Below are 18,188 nucleotides of genomic sequence, written 5' to 3'. Positions count from 1 at the left end.
CATTCGAGGTTTATTTCAGGACCCCTTCTTCTATCACTACTAGGGGAGCCACAGCCCTTTCAGAAACAAGCTGTTCCTGCTATTGCTGGCTTTGGACAAAAAGCATACTGCTGCTAACCTCTTACATAAAGTGAGCAGACAAACAGCTGAATTGCTGACCCCTAATGGCCTTTTCCCTAGGATTTGTGGGTTTGCACAAAGAAGCCAACATTTTACATGCAGCCCTCGATGGAGTTTGGAATTGTGCAGAAACCCTGTTTGCAGTGCACACTCTTAACCCAATTGTTTGTGTACAATGTTCCTCCTTTCTGATGCCAAACACTGTAGGTCTCCGGGTTATTTTTTTTTTTTTTTTTTTTTTTTTAAGCTGCTTGGCCATACACAACTTTGAAACCCTGGATATACCTCTACTCCCATTAACACTGCGATATAAGTACAAGCCTGCAGTCAGGGCTGTTCCTCTTTGTTACAGTCCATCCTCTTTTTTCAGCTGAGCAGTCACAGCTCAGTAGATATAAGCTCCAAAATTGCAAAACACTTCTCGCTATAAATGTACAAGTTTTCTGTGACTGAACGCAAGGAGCAGGCAGCAATATTCATCAGGTTTATTTTATGAGTGGGGGATCCTTAGCAAGAGCAGTTGACTCAGCCTGAGTTTTGAATAAAGAATTCTTTTCATCCTTACTTGCAAACCGATCGATTTAACAGATTATTATAGACTTCTGTTGATTGGCAACAGATATAAGACATCCATAAGGAACTACCATCTCCCTCTGAATGGAAAGCCACAGGCAAAGCTCAGGCACAAGGTGCCAACCTGCAGTAAAGCAGCACCTTTCCATTAAACCACAGGCTAATCTGACTTACCCTGCTCAGCAAACCCCAGTGCCTCCAGCAGCCTGCCCCCATTAGATCCATTAAATCGGCTCAAACACAATGGTAAAACCATGCACTGTAGCAGAACATTCCAAGGACCACACACTACCTGTTACCAACACACTGGATGCTTTCAAGCATCCCCAAGTAATCAAGCCTCGCACCTCGGAGGATGAGAAAGTGCAAGCGATCCAGCAGCCCAACTGGTATATTTACACAAGCTAAGGATGAAAGCACAGAACACCACAATACTCGAATTCAACAATAACAAAACAGCATTCAGGCATAACAGCCGGCACAAAAATCACCATTGTACGTTTGGTTTCCAATCGTTCGAGCTCTGAGCTACTAAAAACTACAGTATATACTATTCTGTACTGTTCAGCTATACTAAATCCTCCCTTTGCATTTTTGTTTTAATTCAAAGACATAGTAATTGTTGTGAACACACAAAGTATTACCTGGAATAACACTTCAAATGCAAATTAAGGGCTCTGTAAAATTATTGTAACGCAAGAGTACCATGGTTTATTAACAGCAGATTTGCAAGGTTAATTTTCAATTATGTATTTCTTATTAGTTTCCTAGCTGTCTTGCTATTATTAAATTTAAAGAGGAAGATACTTTCAATGTGTCCAGCTTCTGTGGCATTATTACTGATAATTATTCCTATTTTCCAATTTGTGTTACTCTCGTGTCTTGCAAAATTTGTAATTAATGAGCAAATAATTATAGCAGCTCTTACTAGAGCTGCTTTAGTTAAAGCTGTGTCAGCTTTTGCATTAGGATCCCCATTTTTCAAGGGTTTATAACTCAAGCATAAAAATTCACTCTGGGCAGAGCCTTGTCATAAGAGCTGCCTGCCGAGCATGACTTCTTTGTTTTCCAATGTTTCTAAGCAGCATTATTTGGTTCCTTTTTCAAGTTACGGACATTTAAAAAAATCTTAAACTTCCAAGGACGTTAAGTTTACAGCTCTCCATTTTTCTATGCTCCAGTGTCTCTGAAATAAAGACATTTTATTTTAAGGTGAAGGCATTCACCTTTAAAAAGTATGAAATAAGATGCCTCAGCATCTCCAAAGACCAGAACCAGGTTTTTAAAGCCTGGTGGTCATTAGCTTTACAAAATAGACACAGAAGAGAGCTTGACATTCAGGGATGTTGATGCTGATCCCAACCAGTTAAGCATTCATGCACATAGTCAATTAAGGCACATGAGTGGTCCTTAGGAGTCAACAGGCCTGTCCACGCTCTCCGAGATGCACGTGCATTCACTGCCCTGATTCAGCAAAACAAAGCGTTTCTTTTGACGCAAGTTTTAGGCTGTCCCTATTCACTGCAAACTGTTGTCCACACGCTTCGGAGAACTGAGCATCACAGGGTTCAGTTTTCAGGATGCCGAGGACCCCGCAGCCCTTAAACCCACAGGGCTTAAAAGGCTCAGCACCTACTTGACGAGGTGCTCAGCAGCGTGCAGCGTCCTGGCTGGTACCCATATAAAACTTGTCACAAAACTGTTGCTTCTTTTGTCTGGAAGAGGAAACCCAAAGGGGAAAAGCAGCAGATTCCAGAACACAAGGTTTGCTATACACCCCATACACTTTGCCACAAAATAAAACTTGGTAGTGACAGCTCTAGAGCAAACAGATTCTGCAAAATTTAGACACTACAGGAGAACTCATCGCAGCTGCTTCCTCTAAACATCCTACACAGCTGGTCATCCAGAAAACACTGAACGCACCCCTTCATCCCCGCCTGGTCTTCTGTATGCCTCCTCCCGCAAAGAGCCTTGGAGCGGTCACCTAGCTCCTGGCAAACCGCTCTTGGAGGTGTTTGAACTCAATAATGAGTTGAATTAAAGCAAGACAACTGTAATTCAGCAAAAAGGGAATAGCAACAAGTCAGCAGTGCTGTGCATATCAGCTTTAGTTCATTTTATGTAAACTTTAAAGAGCAGGGTGGATTAAGACACATCCAGCGGCAAACAAACAGCAAAAATGCACACCAAAAAAACCAAGTATTACTGGGAAACACTGTCAGACATGAGACACAAACAGAGAATGACGAGACCTACCTGCATCAGCTAAAACAAGTCATGGAAAGCAAGGTTTGTCCTCTTGAAAATCCAGGCAATTTATCCCACGAGTCTCCTCTCCAGGAGAAGGGTACAGCGGGCTCAGTACACCTTTTATTTACTTTCCTTTGATTACAGCCAGCTGAGGCTCTTCACACCCTTGTTTGGCATAATTATCTCCTCATGTTTGAGTTAATTTCTAATGAGGGGAACCCATTTCTTAATCTGTTGGTCAACCCAGAGCCATGGCACTGAAGTCTTTTACCACAATGACTAAGGGGGTGCAAATATACCTTCTCACTGGTGCCATCCTCATGACCAAGCCGTATTTTATAAGCCCATACTACCGTTAGCAAACCCACCAATTATTTGCAAACCTCGCCATGTTACAGGAAAGCTGATACCTTTATTTCTGCAAAGCACATATGCAGAGCCTGACCCAACTACATTTTAATCTATAATAAACCCTTGCCATATAAACCGACTGTTCTTCCTCATTTTAGGTGCCTGTCTACCTTTCAGGTAAAGATTTTCTTTTGCTGACCTAGTGCCATGAGCTTCCCTAGTTAAGATTAGTTTGCTAAATCTAGTCAGAGGAATCTATATGTGTTGATATTCCCTAGTTGCTGATGGCCTCGCGTTTTGACTGTAACCATGGTGCTGCTGGATTTATCATGGCTGCATGGCACAATGTGTATCTCATTATTCTTTCCTGGCAGCTTTGTATAGCTTTTATTTAGCTGTAAAAATAATTTACATTTCTTGAGCATCTGAATTAAAGATAAAATAGAACTATGACATCAAGAGCTGGAGATTTTATGCAAATTTATTTGTAAATATAAATCACATTTAGAATGCAAAATTACACACATGTCTTCTACAAATTGCCCATCTCTTAAAGAAATTAATTCTTTACTTTTTTAAGAATAATGCCCTAACATATTATCTACATAGTTGCAAGGGGAATGGAAACTCAGTAGAAAATCCAAAGTGAAATTTGGGTACCCTGGGTTGTCGATGAGATCAGGTATGTGACAAGGAATTTTTTCACCTCTACAGCACTGACTTGAAATTGCTCCAGGTCACCAGCCCGTGGCACTCTCCATCAGCTGCTCCGGGCCTGGGATGAAGTTCTGGCTCCACTGAAGTCACGGGCAAACTCTTGCTTGGTTTCACTGGGGTCATGATGTTGAGCTGTGCTAAGTGATGTACGGGAAATGCAGCGACATCACGACTCCACCTCATAGGGCTCACGTACCCACGTCACACACACAACCCAAGCACCTGGTCCAAAAGGCATGTTATTCAAATATTCCAGAATAACATTCCTGGGAAAACCCAGTTGCTTGCATCTAATTCCAATACACCCGAGCATCGTAAATCCAGGTGATTTTTATTGTCTTTTGGGATTTCAGAATGGTATAGAATTATTTTTGAAAGTGGGATACAAGCGATGGGGGTTTTTTTCTCACTATAAAACTGCTTTGAGCAAATAATCTAACAGTAGTTATTCTGATTTCAAAATGATCATAGATTTTGAATACAAATATGGCTTTATAAAATTTCTTTTAAAACTTTTTACAGTTTCTTTCTGCTCTAACCTCAGGCTTTTCCTTTTAGACCCTTCTGGTGCTTGGTTATTTTAACATTGTCTCCTTTTACACAAGATCTCTGCTTTGTATTTGTGGGGGAAAAAATCAGTGGTGGTTTTCTTGATTTTCCAACAGAATAATCCATACGAGGTCTCAGTTTTGATGAACAATTCTAGTAAAACATCCCTTCTACTTGGTGGATGCAGCGTCCAAACCAGCTCAGAAATCTTCATGCTTCCCATCCTTCTGCCACACTGAATTCTCCACTGCGCAGTCCTATTCCCATTGCACTTTATCCCCAAAAATAGTGGAGAATTGTTCCCTAAGGAAAAAAAAAAAAAGGCATAAAAATATTAACTGCCAATGCCCTGCTCTTCCTTCAGCTCTGCTTCAATGTTGGGGCCAAGTAGAACTCTTGAATCAAAAATAACACAGAAAATGACTTCTCCTTTAGTCAGAAAGCAGTTCTGCAGGGTGTTTGCTCTGCTGAACCTGTGTAATCCACACCACCCAAATTTCTGAGCCTCTGTTCAACATACTGCAGATAAAAGCATTCAGCTGCGTTTTGCTACGTCTCGCAGATCACTTGTAGACAAAGTCAGCTATCACGCCGGACATATTAAAATAGTTATTTAAGCATTTCGTACTAACTGACGTGCAATTTAACTTTGCCTCTTGCCTGCCGCACAGCGCTGCTTGGCTTTCTGTGCCTACAGCCGGGGTGAACCACAGGACAAAACCCTTCCCCATTTGCATTTCTCCTGCCTGCAGCTTGCCCGCCAGCCCAGACAGCGAAAGTCTGCCTGCGGAGCACCTCAGGAGCCCTTTGAGTTTCCAAGATGATTTTTAATTATAGATTTGGGCATTCAGCAGCCGACAGGTTGATCCGGACACCAACACCTCTGAGGATTTGCTAAGACTGAAAAACTCAAGTCCCCCCTGACTGTTATCACATGTGCTGTTATCACTGCTTTAGGGGCATCCCTGCTCGCCTGTACGAATGATACCTCAACGGCGCAGTCAGTGATAGAGTTGGGAGCACAAGGAACACAGGCTCAGGTAAATTTTGCCTTTCAAATTGTAAGCAATAACACATGTTTTAAATTTGTTTGTTTGTTTTTTTTTTTAATTTCACTTTCTGACAAACTGCACAGGGAAGAAGCTCCAGGATTACAATAGAAAATATTCATAAAATGATTCTTTGGGATATACCAGTTAGAAACTTTCTGTAGATGTTTTTAACCATCCTATGAAATTCCTTAAGAGAAACATAATTTTTGGTTAAGTCTCATGGGACAACCTAAAACACAAGTAAAATGGATATTCTGGTGGATTAACACTGAGGACACGTTTCTAATTTTACACATTTAGTTTATCAGAAATACGATACCTTTTCTAGCCAATTATTGCTTCATCAGCATGCTCAGAAGGTGCCGCAGTGCTGTGGGCAGAATACAGTCATATTCCCCAACACTACATTAATCTTGGTATTTGCAGGGTAGCAACATCTATTATGAAGAGCGGGAGAGCGATGGCTAGGGATGGTCAGCTTTGCATCCTGGCTGGTACTGGACCACCCGCGTTCATCAGGGCATCCAAACGGTGGAGAAGAAATGAAGAAAGGAAAAGGAAAAAAAAAAAAAGGAAGGTGTATGAATAAGAAATGTCGTAATTAAGAAGAGCCAAGTTAACTGGAGACTGGTTTAACGAATATGGAATAGTTTTACATCTCAGGAGGGAATAATACTGTTACAACCTCAGACAGGGCCCGAGGCCCCAGTCACGAGGAGTTTATGTGCTTCAGTCCCATCGCAGACAATTGGATTTAAGCACATGTTTAAGTACGTGGCTGAGCAGGGATGGTTTGTGAGATCTCTATAAAAGCACAACCTTCCATTCTCCCAAACCATATGGGTTTGACTTCCCATATGGAGTGACAAAATAAAAATATATTCTAAAAATAGCTCTCAAAAAATGCACTGGCTGAAGGCTGCTTCCTGTGCTACAATTTGATTAGCCTTGTGTTTTATTTCTTCAGCAGAGATTTCAATTTATCTCTGATTTGGAGCATGAAAAGATGCTTTTATAGTTGTAAGCAGAGGAGAAAAAGGCATCCGGGAAGCAAATATAGAGAGCTCTTCTGGCTTTATAGTAGCTGCAGGAACAAGTAAAATGATTTTAGAGCAGCAGAAAACAAAGTGATGCTGGGAGATGATCTATCTTTGCAATCTGTATTTAAGTTCCCTGTCAGCCCCTCCGCGAGTGCAGAACATTACATATTCTGTGCAGCTCCAAAGTAACCTAAAGGAGCCAAAAATTGTCAGTGCAGAAATCCCCTCTGCGGAAGGGATCTCTGCCAGCATGGCTCCCACCCCGCTCGGCGCGGCGGCCGCACGCGGCTCCCTGACAGCTCCTTCTGTCCACCGCGACGAGAGGAGCTGGAGTAGCCGCTCCCTCGGTGTCGTGGCGTTGACGGATGGTATCGAATGCAAACGTTCCCATTTGGACTCTGCTGTAAAGTGCCTTCTTAAAAATCGTAAACTTTTTTTTTTTTTTTTTTTAAGAAAAAAATACTGGTAATTTTAAATTCCTTCCGGCTTTAGCTGGGTCAGGGAGCAAACCATCAACCAAGTGCCCAAGGAGCTGCTGGTGGCATCTAAGACCCGAAAACGCTGGCTTTGGAGGAGGGGAAGGAAGGAAGGAAGGACGGAAGGAAGGAAGGAAGGAAGGAAGGAAGGAAGATCAGTCTTGGTGGGAGCCTCCTACCATCAAGTTCTTACTTGAAGACTCAAGAAGTAAGCCTCACAGCTGGGCTTAACAGGAATTACTTGCCCCCGCCTTGGCACCGGAGGACAGCTGGGGAACGGCACCACGGCACAAACACATCAGCATCCCTCACCAGCAGCTGGATCCTGCCTAGATGAAGGGCTGACGAGCCCTACGCTGACCCCGGGGGTTTTGTGCCCTTGGTTTGAGACTGACACAACAAGGCGTCTCAACAAGATCCTTCCTTTGGGATCTGCTACAAAGCCTCTGCGGCTCCAGAAGTTGCCCATGGATGCCTGGGTTTTGCTGCTCCCTGGCTTACGTTGCTGCCTTAGGCTGAAGACGGGGATTGAACACCCATCCCGCTCCAGTGGCAACAGGAGCACGGGCAGTTGTCATTTATTTTTCTGGGCTATACAGGTCTGCCCAAACCATACCCATCCTTGTCGCTTCTGAGAACCTGAGGCGAGGTAACTGCTCCGGTTAGAGACATACATTTCTCATTAGTTGGGTCTTTTGCCAAAATAAGTAAACAAATAGATAGATAGCAGATAGACAAATAACTAAAACCATCGCATTCAACTTTCCAGGGTGATGGAGTAAGCCATGTCTTGCTTTTCCAGCATTTCACTTTTCCCACATCGGTGAGTGTGCTTGTTTTTACGCAAATAGTAAGCGTGGATTTCCTGCAGGCCTCTGACACTGCTTTAAAAACACACACTCTGGGAGAGCTTTCTGTCCTGTTTCTGTGTTAGTATTTGTTGCCGTGGTTGCCAAAGTGAAATAAAATCCACAAAAACTGCGTTTGTAAGAAAACCGTGCCCCTCTCCCCAGCACGCGAGGGGATAGCGAGCACCGGTGGGGGAGTCTGGAGGGGGCAGAGCAGCTCCCGGCTCCTGACCAGCCCAGAAAACATGAAGAATCAGCGAAGGACCAACCCCTCTGCCGGCCGTTTGCACCAGACGGGTACAAAGAGCGAGAAAAAACAGCCAGACCGATGGCCAGGACCCCGGCTCTGGGCACTGGTCGGGCTCTTGGCACGCATCTCCGAGCCACAGCACCAGCATCTGCGGCAGCTCGAAATAATGTTCTTTTATTTATTTTTTTTTCTCTCTCTCTCCAGTTTATTAAAGCTTTAGGAATGGCTTTTCCAATCTGAGCAAAAGCTCTAGATTTACCCTTAAAAGAGACTTTTCTAATATCTAAGAAATATTAAAACCCAAAACGGGAAAATAAAAGATATCTAGAGTGGGAAGAAGCTGAGCTGTAAAAGCTTTGGAAGAGAAAGGATTAGAAGGCAGCTTTTCTCTAAAGAATTTATATAGAGGAAAAAAACCAACACTTTGGAAACAATTATTTACAAAGTTCAAAGTATTTGGTACCCTTTGCTTTGGCGAGATAAGGGGCAACAAATAACATCCACAGTCACAAGGAGTCAGCCCAATTACTTCTGTCAGCAAAACTAATTTTACAAAAAATATATTTCTTCTAGGAAGAATACTTTTCTTGCTTCGAATTCATTTTTACATTGCTAATAAGTCTCTTAGCTGTAGATTATAAGTGCCTCTTAAACCAGGAACAGGCGGATTGCCCTGAGCGCAGCCAGCAGTCTCTTCTCCGGAAAAACCGTGATTGAAGCCGAGGAGAATTTCGCCTGGGGAGGTTCACTGCAGGTGTTTGGTCCCATGTCTGTAACCTGCACCGTTACAGAAACTGTTAATAATTATTATACACCGCCAATCTTCAGAAACATGATCTAGGACTATTCTGACCTTTTTACCTCACCTTACATCTAGAAACGAGAGGGCGTTTTCAGGGCTACATGCCCAGAGAGTAGAAAAGAGTCCACCTGCCTGACAGGCTGCATAAGGCCCACGAACCTTAAAAATTTGTTCAAAATGATCCAAAAGCTCTCTGAAACATCCTAAGCCTGGCACCCGCTGAGCCAGGTAAACCCTTTAAGGCAATGTAAGTTCAGAAGAATTTAACTTCAGTAAAAAAGCGATGGATGAGAGACAACGACGATCAAAGACAGCCCTCTCCGGCTGGCATCGATGGGTCCCGCTTTCCTGAGCTCCGCAGATGTGGCACTTTTCCCGAGGAGATGCTGAAAGGCACCCGGCCGTGCTCTTGGAGGTGAACAAAAGTAGGACCTGGATCAAGGCAGGGAGACGAGTAGTGGGTACGGGAGACAAAGGGAGAACTAAAACTTTTTAGTTTTGGAGCATCACCGGCACAATCTGAAAAAAATTTTACTCTCCCTTCATGGATAAATACAATTATATCAACTCTGCTTGAAGGCGGTGACAAGCCCCAGGCTGCCCTTGGCACCTCGCCTGCGCGGTGCGGAAGCGGCTGTGCTTCCCAGCTGGGAACGCACCGGTCCGACTCCAAAAAGCCTGTCGGTGCCCTCTCCTGTGCTGGGAGGGTCAGAAAGAATTAAAAGTTATCTTAGAGCTAATAAGAATTACAGCTGGTAATGCCTGTATGGAACAATAAGCTGTTTTCAGGGAGGTTATTGTCAAGTATTGCCTGCTCTGCAGTGCTTTGCATGGAAAAGCATCAGAAACAACATGCCTTGGGAAGCTGCCTGGAAAATAAATGCAGTAGTTTAATTCACCCAGGCAAATGTGCGCTTGGGCAAAGAAAATGTTTAGATGGAGAAGAAGGAGGATCAGCTTCCAGCTTTGGATATTCTGGGCAACCCTCTGATTTGTGCGTAGGCATTTCACTGAAGAACAGAGATTAGAGGTGTCTATGGCCAGTGCAGCTATTATAAGAAAGCATCTGACAAAGTTACAAACCTAAATCCTTCACCCAGAAAAAGGGCTAAATTCTTTAAACCAAGTTATTCCATTTTAGTTCCTCGCTTTCCTCAATTTTGTGTTCCAAGGGCTTTGTGGCAATTCATGTCAAAGAGCTAAGTAAATATTTTCTTGCACTGTGTGGAAGATGATGTCAGGCAATGATGGAAGTGAAATACTGACTTTGTATAACTGTTTGTACCTCAGATAGAATTGACTCATTTTGTGAGATTATAGAAAATGCATTCTGTGATTATATATGCCCCTAGAGGCCTCGTGGAGGTGAGATTATGCATCTCACAATGTTATTTTACCAGGAAAAAAATGGACTAAGTAAATAAAAAATCTGCAGGATGTGACTTCATCATGCACTGCTGACATCTGCTTATATGATTTAAAGGATGTTACTATGAATATCATAGTTGCTAATGTAAATGATGAAGAAATCGTAGGTCAATCATACAATAATAAATATTAGCATAGGTTTCCCAAGGCCAGAAATGGCTGAAATGGTAATTGGAATTATGATTTTACTCTTGAATTATGTGATACTGAAAACACTTTGGTCACTGCTGCTTTCCTGGAACTGCTCCATTAAAGCCAAGCAGATACACTCTCCAATCTATCTTATTCCAAGAAATAATGTCACCTTTTCACAAGGATTATTTTTCTTTTGTGTAGGCACCAGCCTCAGCCCGTAAGCTGCATTAAGTTGGAGGGGTTATCATGTTAGAGGGGTGCACTCGGCTGCAGGTACGTGGTCCCTATCGCTCTGGGTGCTGGTCTGAGGGTGCAGCACCCCACCTCTGGCACCCGTGCTAGATAGCTCGGGCAAAGGTAGAAAAAGAGGAAAAAAGCCTCATTACTGCGCTGCGGCCACAAGGCCAGCATCTAACCTTGTCCTCAACCACGAGCCACTTCCCTCTTAAACAGCAGAATAAAGTGCTCTCAAAACGCATTAATGCAATAGCCGATATATTAAATTTGATGAAAGACTGGTCCAAACAATATGGTTTAAATTGACAAAATACCTGAAACTCATGGCGCTATTTATGACACCGCTGAATTACCCTGGACACACAGAAGGCACAAAAAAAATGCGGCTGCAGCTTTAGCGTAATTCATTTAGGAGTTATCTGGCAACACCTTGTGCAGCAAAAAAATCAGCCCAGCCAGGCTGGTGCTGCAGAGCAAACGGTTCCTTCCCAAGGGCGAGGGGACTGAAAGTCACTTTAAAGCAGTAAGTGTCATTCTTCACCCGCTGTCCCCAGCTCCCTACATCCCTCCCTGTGATGAAGGCTGCATGAATTTGTCCCAGAGTGGTCTGAAAGTCAGAAGCTGCTACATGAAAATATTTTAAGCAATAGGAGTTGCTGGGTGATTAGTGTATTACCTGGGGATTCCTGCCAACCGCTGCAGACAGCGGGCTTTGGAAATGCTGCTAAATCATATTTTTACAGGGAAAAAAACCCAACCACAAACATAATCTAATCCTGTAATGCCGTATGAATATTGTTGGGCTGTTTTCCTTTAATGCCTGTAACTCCTTACTGATGGGAAGCTCGTAGCTGAGCAGTCATGTTCTGGCAGGTGTCTAATGCTGAAACACTCCGCGTGAAGAAATCCAGATACGCAACGAGTATTTTAGCGCAGTTACACAGAAGTCTAAAATTAGGTCATAAATTATATAATCTTGCAAGGAAACAACAAATTTAATGACTATGCCAAACCAGAGATAAAAGCTGAGGAAGGAAATAGCATCTTGCTCATTAAATATTAAGGATCAGATCCTTCAAACATTTTCCAGTGATGAACTCTGTGGGAGTTTGGCATCTGTATTTGTGTGTATTCTATAGAATATGCTTATACATCATATACAAGTGCTGAATGTGATTTATGGAGCACACACACATAGTAAGTATATTTATAATGCATAAATATATTCCATCAAGAGCAGAGAAGGTGATTAGTGACAGTTTCCTAAGAGGTTTAATCAGATAGTTTGATGGCTTATTTCCAGTGTTGCTCCAAAAGCGTTTTTTATTACAGGGCACTGAGAAAGAGCAGGTAGAGGCATCTCTTTTTCACACTTACAGCGGCAGCAGATATCACAGACTTAGAGATCAGCTCTGTGCATCCTCGGTGGGATTCAAGAACCCTGTAAAAGAAGAAAGATTACCAAGTTATAACAATGGATTTGAAAATTCCCCGCAACCTTTGAATCTCTCCCCTAATGCTGCCGTGCCCTAGCCTTTCTTCTAACCTCACACAAGACAAATCTGATTTGATCTATTTAAAACAATGCAGGGGCGAGGCTTTGTGCATATTCCCTTAAAAGTTTTAAGCGATTCCCCTGGGCCCGATGGCTGGTGCTGATGTCCTGAGTATGTTAATGAGAGGGAAGGAGAATCTCTGATGGAATAAGGCAGATAGCGCTCCCGTCCTTGCTGTCGTCAAAGCCTCTCTGATAACCATGTCCGTTTTCTCAAAGATTTGAGTCATTTGTGGATTGACTATATAATCCTTGTGCTGAAGCCTGGGAAAACTGCTGTTGATGCCCTTGGCAAATTCTTATCCTAAAAAACCATGAAAAAGAGTACCAAGTAATTTCAATTCCATAAAATACATTAAATGCAGCACACAGGTATGTAAATGGGAAACTCCATAACTGTAATTTGCCCATTTAGAGCCTGATCCAAAGGCTATAAAAGTTAATTTGAAATCTTTTCATTGATTTTAATGGCCTTTAGATCGGGCCCATATTACTCACTGCCTATCGTGTTTGTTTCAGTGCAATAGTGTATTTATCTAAAATGTGAATTATGTGGATTATAACACATACAGATCCACTGCTTATTGTCCAAAGGCAAAGCTTGTGAAATTTATTGACTTTAGCGACACACATAAAATCTAAAAATCAAAAGGAAGTCACAAATAATGATTACACTTTTTAAAAGTGAGATTAAAAAATGAGGAGGCCTTCTTTTCATTATATACTAATACAATCTAAACGTATTTTAAGCATCATGAAATCCAAATGGAATTTCTCACAATTCCTCATTTCTCACTGCAGCAGTTCAACAAAAAATTACATGTAAATGATTCAAAACCTCTTGAAGAAACAGCATTTTCTTCTAATTTGAGGAGAAGAAAAAAAAAATGTTTCAACCCAAGCTCAGCAAGGGATAACAGTATTACAGTCGCTGCACGGAGAATTTAGCCACTCATAATTCTAAATCCTTCTCAAACGCTTTATTGCTATAAGGTGGCTAATACCAGCCTCTACACAACAGGGCTCCGGTAGCATTAACCATGAGAGATAGGCTTCCAGAAAGAAACTATAGCGAAGTAATTGTAAATCTCTAATGATGCATAAAACCAAGCTGAATTGGTCCTGAATTCTCAGCATAAAAGAAATGAACCATCAGAAGAACCAATTCTGGTGGCAGTATAACATACCCCAGTGTGGAAACTGTTTATGGTGTTTGCTGCAGTGGAAATATTCCTACTAATATGCAAGCAATATGAATTCATTAAAAATGCCCGAATGCTGCAACTTCTCATGATACCATGTGTGACATTAAAAACAAATCATTAGCCAAAAAGAAAACCTCATCTGTACCAAAACAATTCGTCGTCTTTCTCGGTCTTAGCCAGTTTTCCGTACGACAGATTCGGTGGGTTCTGCATGTTTTTCAACCCATCTTGCAAGAATTTCGGGACGGTTTTGTGCACCGTGGCGGGTACAGCCTCACCGGGCTGGGCTGTGTCGGAGCTGCGCCCCACCAAGACTGCGCGTCCCCAGGTGCTCGGCTGAACCCGGGCTGACTACGTGGGCAGGAGACCAGCCTGAAGCCTTGTCCCTCTCCCCTGCTTTGCTCAAGAGGAGAGCTGTGCTGGGACCTCCAGCAGTGGCCTTGAAGGGTACAGAGCCATGGCCATATCTTGACGGGACAGGGCGATCCCTGCTGGTGTGCCAACACAAACCCCAGGCCTCCCATTTTCTTAGAAAGTTGAGTCAATTCCTGCTGGATAAGCATCCAATAATATATTTAAATCCATAAGTAATGATACCATTTAATTAATTAATGACGCAATCCACAAACTCTAACAATGAACCCAGCTCATTCCAGAAACCTCGATGCACAAACCTGGACCTTCACCCATTAATCCATCACTGTCCAGAGGCAACTTGCTCCAGAAGCAGATCAGATTGATTATCTGAGAGACCAGAAATCACTTACGCACAAACGAGGCACGGCACACGCAGAGGTTATGCACGTTTCCCCATGCAGCCTTACCCAGGACCTTCCGCGTGGCCACAAACACGATTTCTTTTGAGATGAGAAGCCAGTCTTACTTTTGCGTCTAGAAGATCTCTGGCTTTTTTTTGACACTGCCAAGAGGTATTGCACGGGATGATGCTTTTCTAGCACCAGGGCATCTGTCCACTGAGAACTAGATTGACAAGGCTGAAACGGTTGGGTTTGTTTGTTTTATCGTTTCACAACTCTAAGAGCCAGACATCTGAAAGCTCGGATACATCATTGCACAGTGTCAAAATTGGCGAAGGCACAGATTTGAAATCTGCATACATGGGCAAAAATAGGCCGTATCTGAAATTAATTAAAATTTCTAGACACTACCTAGAGAACAGTATTTATCCATAATAAGCATGCATCAATGTATATCACATTTAGTGCATGGTTTTTTAGTGAAGCTGCAGTTTTCAAGTCTTGTATGTAGGACTCTAAGGCTTAGCGATGACTTTTCATTTTATAAAAGCATTTTAAAGAATTCTCTTATAAAAAACCAAGAAGCAAATGTCACTGATTTAAAGTCAAACTAAAATGAAATTAAACGCAAGTGACCCATGGGGGCTTTCTATGCTTGCAGTTGCAACTATCTGTACCACATACTACATGTGCGGTATTAAATATACCAAAACTATGTATAGGTGTTACAGCCTTACCTATAATCCCTGTGGAAATTATGGGAAGAAAAGGTAAACAATTTTGTGAGGGTTTTAAAAAAAAAAAAAGCAAGCATTGATCTGACACTGTTCCTACTGCGGTTAATGAAATTTTTAACACTGACAGCAGTAGAAAAATGTTAGGATAAGGATAAAAGGTGAAGAAATGAAGTTTCCCTATTAAATATCCCCCTTGTACATATATATAACAATAAAGGAATGGAAAAACTGATGAAAGAGGGGGAAACTGCTGCAGGCATGAGAGACGCTCATTCACACTGTTACAAACTTTATTCATGTTGGCGAGGGGCTGGCGCCGTGAACATCTCTTTTATTTACTTGTGAGTGAGGGGTCTTACCCTGTAAGCAATTTTTATGGCTGTTCATTTTGGAAAAAAAGTCCGAACTACTCAACCCACTGCCCTGAGGATCTCACAGCGGTAAGCGCTATCCAGGATACTCCATCTGACACCTCTATATTCAAAGGTACCTCCATTTTTTCCAATCAAATCAGAACAACTTTAATTAAATTTAAACAAGAAGCTAAAGTGAGATGAATGGTTTATAGGTGCTTCATGCTTCCCTACATTGATTAATAGATAAAGAATTCATACCTCCACCAAATTAGTTGACAAACCCTGCTGCAATTTATGCCTTGTACATGATGATCTGTAAGCACAGTGCACTCTAGTTGGGACTGAGCTCCAGCTCCCTCTAAATATATTTTGTGCTGGTTGGCTGCACCCACCAGCTATTTACATTCCACAGATCTTGTCTTCGTATTCAAAGTTTCTCAATATGGTTTTCATTTTAAATTAAAGTATCAGTGGTTATTCTTGGATAGAATGCCATTATTTGTGAATCGGGTTTGCAATGCGGGCAGTTGCATTGGACTGTGCTATTTCTTGGTGCCCAAAGAACCGCTCTGTTGAGTTTTATTTTTCCTTTTGTTTTCCCTGATGTTGTCCTGCATATTACTCTGCTCTGTAAGTGAGCAGCAAATGCAATTTTCTTTCACATAAGGAAGAAATTTTGCTAGAGCCGTGCATTTGCCACTTCAAAATCAGGCCCTTTAACCCCAAAGCTGATCCAGAAGATGCTTGTTGACTTCTAAAGCAGAGCGTTACAAGAAGGCGGCACGCTGGGGGCTGTGCCGGGGATTGCCTGTCTGCCCCGGCCGGCGGCGAGCCCCGACCACCATGGACCAGGCTGGAGCCATCCAGAGGTGGACTCCAACTTTTGGAAATGGCACTGGCTGAGCTCATTTCTAAGGAGTTTACTTTTAAGAATAATGCAGTTCAGGTTAGGGTGTGAGCCAGCAGCTGGCAAGAGATGTATACGGGACTTAATCTCATTCATTGCTTACTTTCCAGTTCAAGTTTTGCAAGGGGCATCCAGCCCTTGAGATGGATATCCCTGTGTCGGAAAACCGGAAATCAATAAATCTATTCAGAAAAAACTAATTTCATTTTGCCTCTTAACCAGAAATTGAGATACACGCATTTCTCCCTTCCCAGTCCTCCCTGACTTAAATATATCCTGTGTTATATAAGTAATTGTTTTGAACCCACTCTAGGACACAGTCAGAGACATGACTCCAATAACACATTATCACTAAAACAAAGCAAAACAGTTTCATGTCCCTGCTGGGTTTGTATATACACTCTTAAATGAGCAGATTCTCTCATTATTCACCCTGATCTGGTCATTGTATGCTTAGCCACAGCTGTCACAACAGGTGCCCGAGTGTCCTCCCCCTTCATGGCACTGCGTTTTCTCCCTAGAGTTTGTCGTCAAATTCCTCCGCTGCCTTTCTCTGGTCGCTTTGCTGGTCCCTCCCCAGCTCTTCCCAGATTCAACTTCATAATTACTTCTGAAGTCATCCAGGGCTGGCTGATTCTGGATGCGACAACCCTTCACCTTAAGCACCAGGTCTTCTTTACAAGGTGATGTTCTTCACCCCATCACATGAAAGCAGTTTATCCATCAACTTTGGCCATGCTTTTCTTGCCTGCACCTTTCTCCATCTTTCTTGATATCTCCAGCGACCACTTCTCCTAACTGCAATGCAGAACAGTGGGTTGCAGAATATTCTTTGGGACGATGCAGCATTTAGAGGCTGATTCCTCCACTAGAACAGATTATCTCCTCCTATGCCAAATGACAGCGGGAGTATCCAGTGAGTTGAGGATTTCCAGATGGGGTCTTGCCCAACATTATATTTAATGTGAAAATTCTTTGAAATTAACATTTATGCCCCCAATGGGGTCTTGTCCAACATTATATTTAACGTGAAAATTCTTTGAAATTAACATTTATGCCCCAAGATATCGTTTCTTCATTTTTGTTTCTCTCTGACATCCTTCAACAATGGTTTGGGGTTCCCAAAATTGAGTGCAGAACTGCTCCTCTCCCGTTCCACTCCTCTCGCTGCAGATTTATGTACCACATTTTCCCACTGAGCTTAGCACTCATTGGGGATCTTTTACTGCTGAAAATCCTGTGAGTTCTTAAATTATCAGCACTGTGCTACTGTGCACTAACAAAGTTTATCTGATACAACAGCATATCAAACATTTTTAGTTCTGTAACAAATGTTTTCTTAGCTGGAAGCAAGTCTCCTCTGATATTAAAGTACCTCCAAATAAAGAGACAATTTTATATGATTTTTTTGCTATTGTCTTCAAGGAATATAGTGTAGGTTGAGGGCAAAATATACACAACTCAACCTCTTTTATGTTTTGTAGACATCACAATTTAGGGCCTGATTTCCAAAGTGCTATAATCCATCAGTCCTGCTGAATTGCAAAGGCTGGTGAGGGAGAAACTAGACTGAGCGCCAGCTATGTAACCTATATCAATCCCCTGAAGCACTGAAAAGATTGGGCCAAAACATTAAGGCAAAAGCTTTCTATAATTTTACTTCAATAAAATTACAAAGGAGCGAGGAAAATACCCAGCTTTTGATTCACAGAACAAATAGATTCAGTACAGTACTAATACCATTTAATTTGTCTTCTCCCTAAAAACCCATAGTCAGGGGTTAAGACATGCATTTCTACCTCAGGTTTCATCTATTTGGGACTGAAATCTTTTTTCTTA

The 18,188-nt window shown here is 42.3% G+C and overlaps 1 long non-coding RNA gene across 8 annotated transcripts in view; it reads right to left on the bottom strand.

Annotated features, from left to right (window-relative positions):
• Positions 1–3,762: 3,762 nt before the first annotated feature.
• LOC128153881 (uncharacterized) overlaps positions 3,763–18,188 on the bottom strand; it is an 88,074-nt gene continuing 73,648 nt past the window's right edge. For 7 of the 8 annotated variants that reach the window (XR_008239134.1, XR_008239133.1, XR_008239132.1 and 4 more), the window contains 2 exons: positions 5,935–12,272; positions 3,763–4,866 (listed from right to left, as the gene is read on the bottom strand). This is a non-coding gene — a long non-coding RNA (uncharacterized LOC128153881). The remainder of the gene's footprint in view (positions 4,867–5,934; positions 12,273–18,188) is intronic. The other variant, XR_008239129.1, reaches the window with a different exon arrangement.

Source organism: Harpia harpyja, chromosome 18 (genome assembly GCF_026419915.1).
Source record: "Harpia harpyja isolate bHarHar1 chromosome 18, bHarHar1 primary haplotype, whole genome shotgun sequence".
Taxonomy (NCBI): domain Eukaryota; kingdom Metazoa; phylum Chordata; class Aves; order Accipitriformes; family Accipitridae; genus Harpia; species Harpia harpyja.
This window is presented reverse-complemented; position numbering and strand designations above follow the sequence as displayed.